At 46.8% G+C, this 12062-nt stretch overlaps 1 protein-coding gene across 1 annotated transcript in view; it reads right to left on the bottom strand.

Annotated features, from left to right (window-relative positions):
* LOC6592980 (epidermal growth factor receptor) overlaps positions 1-12062 on the bottom strand; it is a 37287-nt gene that overhangs the window by 14332 nt on the left and 10893 nt on the right. The window lies entirely within an intron of this gene.

Below are 12062 nucleotides of genomic sequence, written 5' to 3'. Positions count from 1 at the left end.
GAGCGAGAGCACAGTGTACAGGTAACAACTGTGGAAAAAGGTGAGCGGCTGGAGACAATCTTAAGCGCAGATCAGGTCAAAATAAAACTAAAGCAAAGCGACACACAGCTGCACAACGGCCTCTCTCTCACGCACACAGCCACAGAGAAAGAGAGAGAGAGAGAGAGAGAGAGAGAGAAAAAGAGAGGGTATCAAAGGTAATCGTAAACGTAACGAGGCAGCGTTTTAAAGAGTCAGCGTAACACGACTCTATACGGAATAGCAAGGGATAAACTGTTCCTACTACCAAATGCTCTACTTCTAGATAGCTTTCAGTTATTTGGGGTATAGATAGATTCTATATTAAGAGAGAACGAGAGGCATTGTGGACTTCTTCTTCTATAGCGACCATAAGCATAGAAAGATTAAGGTACATATATAGGAAAAGAGACGAGTATAGGTGTGTTTTAGCATTCCCTTGACTTGTACAGCAATCATAATCATGCCCTTCTCGTTTCAAAGTGCATCCCAGAGATAATCTCTTGTAATCCCAACTCGGACAGCTGTGGAGAGCAGAGCATTTGAGATTCGCATTGGCGACGGGATCCCCACAGGTAAGATCTTGTGTATATCCCAACTTCTTGGCTCTATTGTTGTTGTCCGTAACCGTTCAGGTAAAAATATAGCCGCTCTCCCAAGCGCTCTCTCGCCCGAGTGAGCGTGTGTGCGTGAGCTGGTGTGTGTGGGCAATGTTGCCATATAAGCACACAAGTTCGCCGCCTTCCTCCATCACAGAATTAGTATGTGTACATACAGATCTGTGTGTCTGTGTCTGTGTCTGTATCTGTATCTGTATCTATGTGCTGAGCCTGGTCTGCGTGGGCCTGACGGCGCTATGGATTGTTATTTTGGCCAAGATTTCTGTTCGAGCGTTGTCAACATTGTTGAGCCAGATCGAGACAGATCGGACAGAACGAGAGAGCAGACTTCAGGAAATCTTCACCTGTCTGCAAACCAACCCACAAGTAATCGGGGTTTTTACGCCTGGCCGAAAGGACATCCCTGGCAGGTAGACTCGTTTTGGCCTCTTCAACTGTTTGGTAACAGATTGCCGGCACAAAAGAGGCACTTGGAAAAGCGCAACCATCTTGCAAGAGATGCATTCAAATCCGAGTGTCAGTCCCGGTCCCAGTCCCAGTCCCAGTCCCACGCTGGGACTCAAGAGGCGTTGCATTGTCCCTCGTCGAGCATTGTCTTAGAGCATGAAAATACTTTTAAATTGAAAACCGTTTCCCATTTTCGCAGTCAGGAGAAAGCCACACGAGCTCAAGCGCCGTTCGTCGAGACTGAGACTGAGACTGAGGTTGAGGTTGAGGTTCAGGTTCTTCTCCGCGATCATCTCGTGTCGATCTCGATCTCCAGCCATAATCAAACATATTAATAGCCGTCTATGCAGACCCCAATCAAAGCCAGGCCCCAGCCCAACCCGTACAAAATCATCTGTCAAAATCGAAGAGCATGCAACTGACAAGCGCGAGACGAGATCGAAGAACGGAGAATCGCGCTGAGTCGCGCTGAGAAACATCTCGAAGCCATCTCCAAAGCATCTCCAAACCACTTGAGGCACTCCGTTCGCACAGGTAAACGCCGCTCGAGAGGTGTAAGAAACCGAATCCCCGACACACAGATACACAGAGACAGACGAAGACCGAGAATCATATAAATTTGATGAAGCGTACAAAATGCCATGCGGAGAGAAATGTTCCCCCCACCATTCCATCTGTCTATGATCTTTTTGTGTTTTCCAATTTCAAAAGAAAGCCTCAAGAACATGGACCCTTGAAACGACTCCTGCCCGCTCTGCAGGTTGTCGGAATCAGAATCATCGTGATCATCGCCATCGCCATCGCCGTCGCCATCGATGTGGATGAGGATGAGAAGAGTAGTCGAGGCGATGCGATGCGAGTAGAGTCGAGTCCCAGAGTCAGAGTTAGAGGCTCTCATGGGCTCTTAGGCTGAGGCGTTACTTTCAAGTGCCACGCAGATTAACAGTAACAAAAGATCGGCTCTGGAGGCGCTCAAGTGTCCCGATATTGTCTAGGGCAGAGTGAGGCAGTGAGGGATGGAGGATGATCTGCCTCGAGTGCCCATAGGGCGCAACGAATTTGTTTCTTCAAGAGATCTCATGCAGCCCTCTCAGCCAGGGCTAAAGCTCTGCTTTTGGCCAACTTCTAGCGCGTGTCAACCCTAACACCCAAAGCCGCGTAATTGGATTGCTGCCCTTTACAACACCACGTGGAGTGGAGTTGCTCGAGTTCGCCGAGTGCTACATATGACAGATCGATCGCTTCATCAGCATTCGACTTGTCGCACGGCCGTAAAAAGCTGCTTAGAATTAAAGCTAATTGCCGAGGCCTCGCCATGATGCGGCACATTTCGCTGCGATAGCTCTATAGGGCTGTAGCTCTTTCGGCAGGAACATACCTCCGACGACAGCCTGGCTAATTGGTCAGGCGGCAGGGCAGGGCAGGGCGGTTCTTAACTTTAACCCCAACCCCAAACCTCAACCATAAAGCCAAATACGCAGAAACTTTGACTTCATCTCATCGTTTTAGCATAAAAGTTTTTTGCCTTAAGTTTCTCGTTTTTTACTGATTTTTTTTATTGATTGTCGCCGTCGTCTGCCCGATAAATTGTTGCTGCTGGCTGTGGCTGTGGCTCTGCTGCTGCTGCTGCTGCTGGGGCACGACTCACGTTTCAAAAACAAAACACAAAGATCCCAAAAAAACCAAAAACAACCAAAAACAAAACCAGACAGAAAGCCAGGCTTTAAGAGCCGCAGCTGTAAATACCCTTAAATTCGGATTACAATTTGGTTCGAACTTTGTTGAGTTCTTAAGAGACCTCCAATGAGAGGAGTGACCGAATCTTGAAAATCGCATTCTCCAAAATTGAGGAACATGGCTATAATGAAATGGTTGATCAATCGCCATCGTCCCTTCACACCGTCACATATCCTCTCAAAATCGAAAGTGCCTCTGCCAAAGGGTATGGGGATAAAGAGTGCCACAGCGTCTCTCGGAGGCTTTTGGGGCCTCTGCTCTGTGCCTCTCGTGTTTTCGACTTTACGTACGTATCCGTATGTGTTTTCCCTTTCCCGTTCGCCGTTCGCCTTTCGTTTCTTTTAATGTCTTTGTAAACATAATTGCAACAACTCCAATAACAGATTGTTTGCGCGACTTTAATCGCTTTGTCGTGAAGTGTGAAATATGAGCGGCCAAGTCGCTGGGGAGCTTTTGACGGAGTCGGCGGTGGAAGCGTGGAGCCGGGGGCCCTGAGAGGGTCTCTCAGTGGACGCCAAATATCGGAGAAAGACGAGTATCTGGCTCTAAAAATACCCACCAAATAATTTAGTTGCTTGCGCCTCAAAATATTTGCAATGTGTGGCTTGTGCTGTTTAAAATATGGAAATTACTGTGTGCTCTGAAACATTGTTTATCATGCGGCCATTTTGTCAGCCAGTAAGAGACAGTAGAGATAGAGAGAGAGAGAGAGAGAGAGAGGTATGCGGATCAACAAGTTCAATTAGCGCATCGCTTCGATTTGCTAAATTTAATCCGAGCATAAAGCACGAAGGCAGCAACAGGCAACAGGCAACAGAGTGAATGCCACTCCGGTCAGATAAGGAGCAGTGGAGTCCGAGAAGCGGACGTTTTAGCAACGCACACGTGGCCAGGACTGGAATGGAGTAGGGCCTGGTCTTCGTTGGGGCCCAGAGGTCTTCCGTCTTCGAGTGCAGGGCGCCCATCGACAAGATGTTGCAACAACACTCGACAGTGCGGCGCGGCAACCTGTGGAGCCTGTGTGCCATTAGCCATGGAGCATGAAACAAAAGCCGAGACAAAGATGGGGCAGGCAGCAGCAGCAGCAGCCACAGCCACAGCCACAGCCGCAGCGGTCCGGCCTGCCACAATGCATTTGCGATAAATGGCAGCCATGGCTCGAAGATGGAAGGCCCTTAAAGGCCACGACAACAACACAACTGAAACGACAGCCAAGACGGAGCGAAGCGAGAGATTTGCGCAGTGAGATAGCTCATTTTGGATCCCATTTGGATCCCTTGCTGGAGCTGAGGCTCAGGCTCTGCTTGTCCGAGTCCGAGCCCGAGTCTGGGCCAGTTCTTCGTTTGTTACCTTGGCTAATCGGCGGCTATGTAAGTCGGTTGTTGTACGTGCGGCGACAGAGCAGAGCCTCAGCGTCAGAGCCAAGACCATGATCGTGCTGCTGTTGCTTTAGATGTTGCTGTTGTTGTTGCTATTGCTGTTGCTGTTGCTGTTCTTCTGATGTTGACACCAGCAACAACAACTGCAAGAGCAACATTGAGCCGACGACCACAGCCGCATTCCGATATGTAAGGATTCCTGCAGCTTGGCAGCCGCCTCTCCGAAGGGCGTGAGCGAGGCCCAGCAGCATCCCAGGCAAGGTCAATAAATCCAGATGCATGAGAAATGAGGGAACGATCGAGGCAGATCGTGCCATCACAACAAAGGGAGGTATATCCATTCTGCAATACATTTGCATCCATTAGTCCGATGGCGGGTCTAGTACGATTATATACTATGTAGTCATCCGATTTGGTTCCATTTTGAACTTTAAAACGTACACGTTCTTCCTATATATGTACTTTATAGGGTCCCATTCCATCTCTAACACCTCTTTGAGCCTCTGCGAGGGTATACGAGTCAATACCTCATTTATTTTGAGACAAAAGCGTCTCCAAATTCTATCTGCTTGTCACACATTAGTTTTGAACAAAGCTTTCATAATTAGATGAAAATTAATTGTATTTGGTGTATCTGTGTGTGTGTGTGTGTGTGTGTGTGTGTGTTACCAACATTCCAATATCAATATTCAAATTCCAATGCTATTCATTTTTTGCGGCTCATTTCAATGCTTATTTCAAAGGAAAACGATTATTTCTGTTGGCTTTTTTCTGTTATTCTGTTTTTTGCCGTCTTGAGTAGATGTTTTTGATTTGTGTCGAAGAGAAAACCGGTTCCAGCACAGAAACATTTCGAAGAGAAGAGAGAAAAAGAGAAATAGGGGGTCTGTTAAAAATACCGGGATCCATTGCTTCCAATTCCCCTTCGCTTGCCATCGAGCTGACAAACCACTCACGCAATGGAGGGGGAAAGACGGTTACCCGTGGATATGCGAATACTCCGTACATCCACTCCTATAGACCTATCCGCACGGAGAATTTTAGATGCACGATGTTCGATGATGGAAGGAAAAAGGAGGCTGCAGTTGGAAGCATCTCTGACCTTCAGAATACCCCGATTCTGAGTAGGGATTGCTATAATTTGCAGACAGATACATACTTTCCGTATGTTAAATATGTACTTAGACCACAGAGGACCGCAAAGAGACAAGGCCTATTTTTCCACCGAATTTCAATAAATTTGATACCCGTAGGTCTATTTACGCGATAACCTACGAAACAACAAAAACCATGCGTTCCAGAAATTCATTTAAAATAATTCAATAGCTAAATTGAATAAAAGCAAATCACTGGGATCGCCATTAGTTAGTCGCGATGGTTTCATTGCACATAAAGATCGCTGCAGCGGGGCTGGCATTACTCGCCAGCTTTGTCCTTGCGGCAAACAAATATTCGACGCCGCAGGAACAGACTCAACTGCTGGACCAGAACTGCGCTGTCCATTCCCCCCAGCTGAGTCGCTCGTATCCCAGGATCCTTGGGGGACAGAACACAGCTCCAGACTCCAGCCCGTGGATGGCATTGATAACCAAAAGCGGAAGATTCAGTTGTGGTGGCTCTCTGATCAATGCGCGTACGTATTTTCATTGATATGTATCTGTAGGTCACTTTCTCTCAACGCTTTTGTAGGATATGTCCTAACTGCAGCGCATTGCTCAAGTCCCGAGCCACTGTGAGTGCCCCCACATCCAACAGATATCCACGATCGGCACTAAGACTATACTCATTACAGAAAGGTCCGGCTGGGGGCGTACGACATAGAGACATACTCCGTCGATTCGGAGGAGTTCGATGTTGAACTACAGATTCCCTTTCCGAACTATCAATCATACCTGACGGATGACATAGCTCTGTTCCGACTGGCAAGGCGCATGGAGTACAAAGGTAACGATCCTAAAGATGGGAATAAGGGAGTCCTGCATGATTACACTCGTCTCCTGTAGACCACATCATACCGATCTGTCTGCTCCTGGAACGCAATTTTTGGAACCAGCAGCACTTGGTTCAAAGGTTCAATGTCACGGGCTGGGGCAAAACCAGCAGCGGGAGAGCTAGCCGTGTACTTCAGACCGCCTCCTTGAGGAACCTGGGTCGAGAAATATGCACCGCGAAATTTTTGAGAAACATCACCGAGGCGCAGATCTGTGCGGGTGCAGTGAATACATACACGTGCTCGGGAGACTCTGGCGGTCCGTTGAGCGCTCTGATAAAATACGGACGTAAGCAGCGGTTCGTTCTGTTCGGGATTGATAGCTTCGGACTTACAAATTGCAACGGTCCCACTGTCTTCACGAATGTCATGTACTATATGGCGTGGATAGTGCAGACCGTACGAGACCGTAGCCCTACCCATAGGTCTCTGCCGCCGGCGCCAAACCATAGGCAGTGGCCAAAGAGACCATAATAATACCATGCCATAATGTAATGCTCCAAAAAAGGGCGAGTACGAGTGAACAATAAAACCAGTCATGTTTCTGGAACTTCTACAGTGAAATGATCTGATCTAGAAATCTGTTTAGAGTATCCCAAAGGGTGAATGGAGTTAAGAGACCCCCTTCCACTGTGGCTCTCCTTAAAAAGGACTTTTCTGCACTTTAGGCCGATATGTTAGCAGCATAGGAGATTCTGCTCCAACCCCGAGTATGTATTAAGTCAAAATCAGTAGATCCATGACATATACATACAGCTGCGCCGAAAAAAATAGCACCAGTGGACTAAATTGTCTATATTGACGGATTTTGCTTAAGCAATGGTTCTAATGAACGTTATTAAGACTAATATATAAACTTTAAGGTATAATTAATCGTATCGCAGAGCACTGGTATAATTTGCAAACTCCAGTTAAGAATATTTGAAAAGAAAAGGATTTTATCAGAAATTTGGGCACCAACAAAAATAGCACCAATTTACAAAGAAATCAAAAAACTATAAAATACAAGGAAACTTTCCAAATTTTTTTGTAAAATATGTTACTTTAGTTGTATTTAAACGTTAGCGTTTTGTTGTAAAACCTTTGGCAGCAACAACAGCAGCTCAACGTATTGGCATTAAAGCTCACCTAATTTTCGCATCTTTTCCTTGGGATATTGATCCACGAACCATGCAGGATACCCCAAACATATTTATTGTTCTTTGATTCCGCATTAGAAACATATTTTTTAACTTGACCCAAAATATTAGCAATGGGTTTCAAGTCTGGAGACTGAACAGGCCAATCCATTGCACTAAGAGAATTGTGCTCGAACCACTTTCGAGCTCTCTTTCTAGATCGTTTTGGGTCATTTTCCTGCTGGAAGACACAAAACAAGTCTATTTCGTATTCTGCATAAAACAGAATCACTGTTTCTTTGGTATTGACATAGACATGTTGATCCATAATGGGGTTGTGCCATGTATTGGTTCACCTGCCTAGTACGAAAATCATGCCCATACGATTTTGCTTGCTTTTCTATGTCTAATGAATTTACATGTGAGTCAGGGGGTTGTATTATGCATTCGGTAGTCGTTTCACACAAGAACAAGACCTTTTTACACCAAAAAATAAATTTCGGCTTTAGTCGGACCACAGGATGTTTATCCATTTTCCTTGGCTCAACTTTAGTGCTATTTTGCATAACAAACTTTTTTTGCCCTATGCCTTCCCATGAGAAGTGGAATTTTCCTCGGACTACGAGTACCCATTTTACGTTCTTGTATACAAGATCTAACTTTCCTGGTACTTGACGATTTTTTAAGATCCTTGCTTTAGCTCTGGTGCCGACTTAAATGGGTCCTCCTTGCTCTCACGAACCAGTAGTTTTACCAGAAATGGGAATATCACGGCCTTTCTTCCACGTGTTTCTTGTTGGAAACATATTTAAAAGCATTGCTAATCATTTCTTTTGAACAACCGACAATTTGCCCCACCTTAGCATAGGTCCTGCCTTCTGAAATGAAAGTTTTGATCCTTTCGCTTTTTTCTTCACTTTAGTGCTTTCCAAGACCCATAACTACTTAAATTTTGTAACTTTCTTGTCACAATCACCTAAAGCCACCGATTTTTAATTCAATCAAGAACTTAAAATATCAAGAAGCTCCGAAAAGTAGAAGCTTTTACATAAAACAGTTACTGGTGCTATTTTTGTTGGTGCTCCATTTCGCTCCTCTTTCGCAAAATTGCCTAAAGTTATAAGAACCGTTAGAATTGAGAGAGTAAGCACACTTCTCTCAGAGAGGAGACATATAAAGCTACATTATATTGCAGTAAAGTCCAGCAAATGTTGGACAGTGGTCTTGTTTTCAAGGAATAAAGACGGTCGTCCCTACTGGTGCTATTTTTTTCGGCGCCACTGTATGTATATTCCTCCGAATAGCCACTCGGCATCTGCTGACCTTTTTCCTAAAAAGATCTGACAACAGAAATAAATATAAAACAAATATTTTCTGGGAACTCTGGCAATTAACTTTTCACTCGCGATAGGCAACTTTTAGAAGAATTCTTATATAAGGATCCCTGTAGCTCTAGATCTGCCATTAGTTCTTCCGATGCTCCGCCTGAAATGAAGGTCGCAGTGGCTGGATTCGGAATACTCGCCTGCTTGATCCTTGAGCTAAAGCAGGGATCGACGACGTTTCTCGAGGAGAATTGCGGAAACACATGGAACATACCCGTCACGTATATAGCGGGTGGAAGAGCTGCAAACATGAGAGCCAATCCGTGGATGGCCTATCTGCGTGTGGGGTCCAATTTCCTGTGCGCAGGAACACTCATCCACAGCCGTACGTATAGCCCTTGCGATTTCACTCGAGTTTAATTTAGGCTTTTCTTCGCTTCAGGCTTTGTTTTGACAGCTGCGCATTGCATAGCGGAAGGAGAGATAATGTGAGTTCCGCGATGGGTTGTCCAAATAGAATATATAGACGAACAGATATCGAAAAGGTGCTATTTCTATTTTCCCCCAATCAGAACCGTGCGATTGGGAGAGTACGATGTGGAGAAGGTGAGGGACTGCAGGGGGCCGTACTGCATCGCTCCTTATGAGGAGTACGAGGTGAACAAGGCCTATCGCCACCGATCTTATTCAGTATCCCTCCGCCAACATGACATAGGTTTGCTAAGATTAAGCCGCACAGTACAGTTCACAGGTAATCAGATTACTTGGAATTCCTTATTAATACTAAAAGAATTTCCATTTCCCCGCAGAACACATCCAGCCGATCTGCTTGATCATAGGTGCCTATCAGAGAAATGTAGACACTTTCCAGTCGTTCATTGCCACCGGCTGGGGCATGACCCAGGACCGCACTTTTAGCCGCACCCTTAGGACCATCGTCCTTAATCGCTTAGACATCACCGAGTGCTCGCAGAGGTTCAATCTCGACATTGGTGGGCATCAGATCTGCGCTGGAGACTCGACGGGGGACACATGCAGTGGGGACTCTGGCGGTCCTCTGGGCAAGTGGGTGCGGCACGAGGGCAAGCTGCGATTCGCCCAAATCGGGATCATCAGCTACGGCAGCGCCCAGTGCGTTGGCCCGAGCGTGAACACGGATGTCACGAGCCACATGTCGTGGATAGAGAATATTGTGCGAGGACAATTGATTTGATGGATAATATTAATACGTTGAAATTTCAATGTTGCCCGTTTTTGAATTTGAGCAGCGCCCTCTGTAAAGGCGACAAAATGTATTCACGCCATCTATTGGCTAATAATGCAAGTCCCAAGAATCCAATCTATGGCCACCAGAGGGCGGTAAGGTAATGTGGAACCTGAACAGCTTGTGTCAGATGTCGATAAAATGTAAAGTGTACACAGAAAAATCGTAGCATATTTTTGGGTGCAAATGTAAAATTCGAGTAGAAAGGTTGGCGCGATTTTCAAACGGCAAGCAGTAAAAATTTCTTAGTTTTCTGAAAGAAACTAAAAAAGGGAAGAGGGTTGAAAAAGAAAAAAGTGCAGGTTCCTTGCAGCGACCCGGCCACCGATCTATAATCGTCGCAGGGTAAGAGTAAAGCCACCATCAGCGTTTGCATGGAACAATGACGGAAAACGATTCTAGCTCAACAGTCGAATGGTAATTCTTTTAACCCTTGTGTGGCATGGCCACGGGTCATGCGGCTATCCTCTGCGCGTAAAAATGGTGGGAGTGAGACGCGACTCCGGTTTGACTTTGCGTCGGCGTTGGCGTATCCGCACTCACATGGATCGCCAAAGAACACCCGATGCGGGCAGCGAGGCGTAAAGTTTGCTTTGCTTTGGCGCGGGGAGTTGGTAGCGGGGGCGGGGGCGGGTTGGGAGTCCCTTTAGCCGGGGCAATTGCGTGTCGATGTCGCCACCACCGAAAAAGAGCATTGGGCCAGGGCCAAAAGGGGTGGCAGGGGCGCACTGCGTTGAACAGTTGAGCAGAGCCTTTTGTCCCATTCTGAAAGAGAGTAGAGTGCAACAATTGGTGGCAGCGACTCTGGGGCAACCAGCCGGGCATCTGTTGCACACACACATACCCCTACCCGACTCGTACTATCAGAGTTCTTGCCATAAAACACTTCAAGCATAACTTGAGCTTCCACTCCATTCCCCTTGCGGCCCGTGGCGGCATTCGTCTCCACGACAACGGAGTGGGTCCAAAACAATTGTGCCACGCTGCGACTGCGCTGTCGTTCCGCTTGCTGCCACTGCCTCCGCGCCTCCGCGCCTCCGCGCCTGCCGCTGCAGTTTAAAGTTGAATGCAGCATTTGATTACGATAGAAGCGATGGCTATGGGGATGGCAATGACGATTGCCACAGCGCTACATTAATGAATTCTCTATTGCTTGGCATTTATTCTCTTTTTTGTCTCGTTTTTTGTTGTTTTTTTGGAGTCCACTAAATTCGCTTTGAAAAACCTCGTCACGAGCAGCGGCCGCCCAGCTGCCTAATTGCCGTACAAACCTTTAATTATCGACTTGCAAGCCTCTAGAGAGCCGATCGGCATCGACATCCACATCCAAATCTGATTCAGACATTTGCCACAAACTCACCTGCAACGAGAAGAAGCCAAATGCTAGAATTAGTTTTTGTGGCATTAAGTGGGGTTTGGGGGGAGGGGGGTACTGCGATTAAGGGTCGATCGAACTCTGCTACGCTACTGCTTTCCCAACACTTGCAACACTTTCGCTTCCCAGCCAGAGATGCCTGCTTGCCCCTGCTTGCCCCTGCCCCTGCTGGCTTACAATTCCAAACGCGAAAAATTCTCACGACACTGAAACAAAAACCAACAACAGCAGAGGCGGAGCGGCAGAGCGGCAGAGTCGCGTCAAAGTGATGCCACAGCCAGCGCCAGTCGCCAGCAGCTTGATGGGATGCCACATGCGGCACTTTTCGCTTTATGCTTCTCCTCGGGATGCGGCACTCCACACTCCACACTCCACACTCCATGCATGCCCCACCGCTCTGGATGCGCCACTCACTTTTTTTGTGGAAGCAAGAATCGCATTTGCCCCAAAACACAGTTGCAGATTGCAGTTGCCAATGTCATTCGCATCTACATCAGGGGGCAGGAAGGGGCAAAGAAGGTACAGAAGATCGGGGAGGGAAAACACATGTGGAGGGAGAGCCAGATGCCGGCCTTTGGCTAATTGTGGGTTAGCAGCACTACAGTTTTTGTTGCTTTTGGTGCCTTCGTTGAAGTTATGTGTGCCAATTTTCTTGCTCTCTCCATGTTCCAGATACAGATACAGCTGCGGACACGGCATAAACAGATATAGATACAGATACAGAAGCACACTCAGATAAAAGATACAGATACAAAGGTCAGTGCCACACATTAGGGCGGCAAAGTCAAG

The sequence above is a fragment of the Drosophila persimilis genome, unplaced genomic scaffold (genome assembly GCF_003286085.1).
Source record: "Drosophila persimilis strain 14011-0111.01,24,50 unplaced genomic scaffold, DperRS2 tig00000002-arrow-pilon, whole genome shotgun sequence".
Taxonomy (NCBI): domain Eukaryota; kingdom Metazoa; phylum Arthropoda; class Insecta; order Diptera; family Drosophilidae; genus Drosophila; species Drosophila persimilis.
Note: the sequence above shows the minus strand (reverse complement) of the source record. Positions and strands in the feature narration are given on the sequence as shown.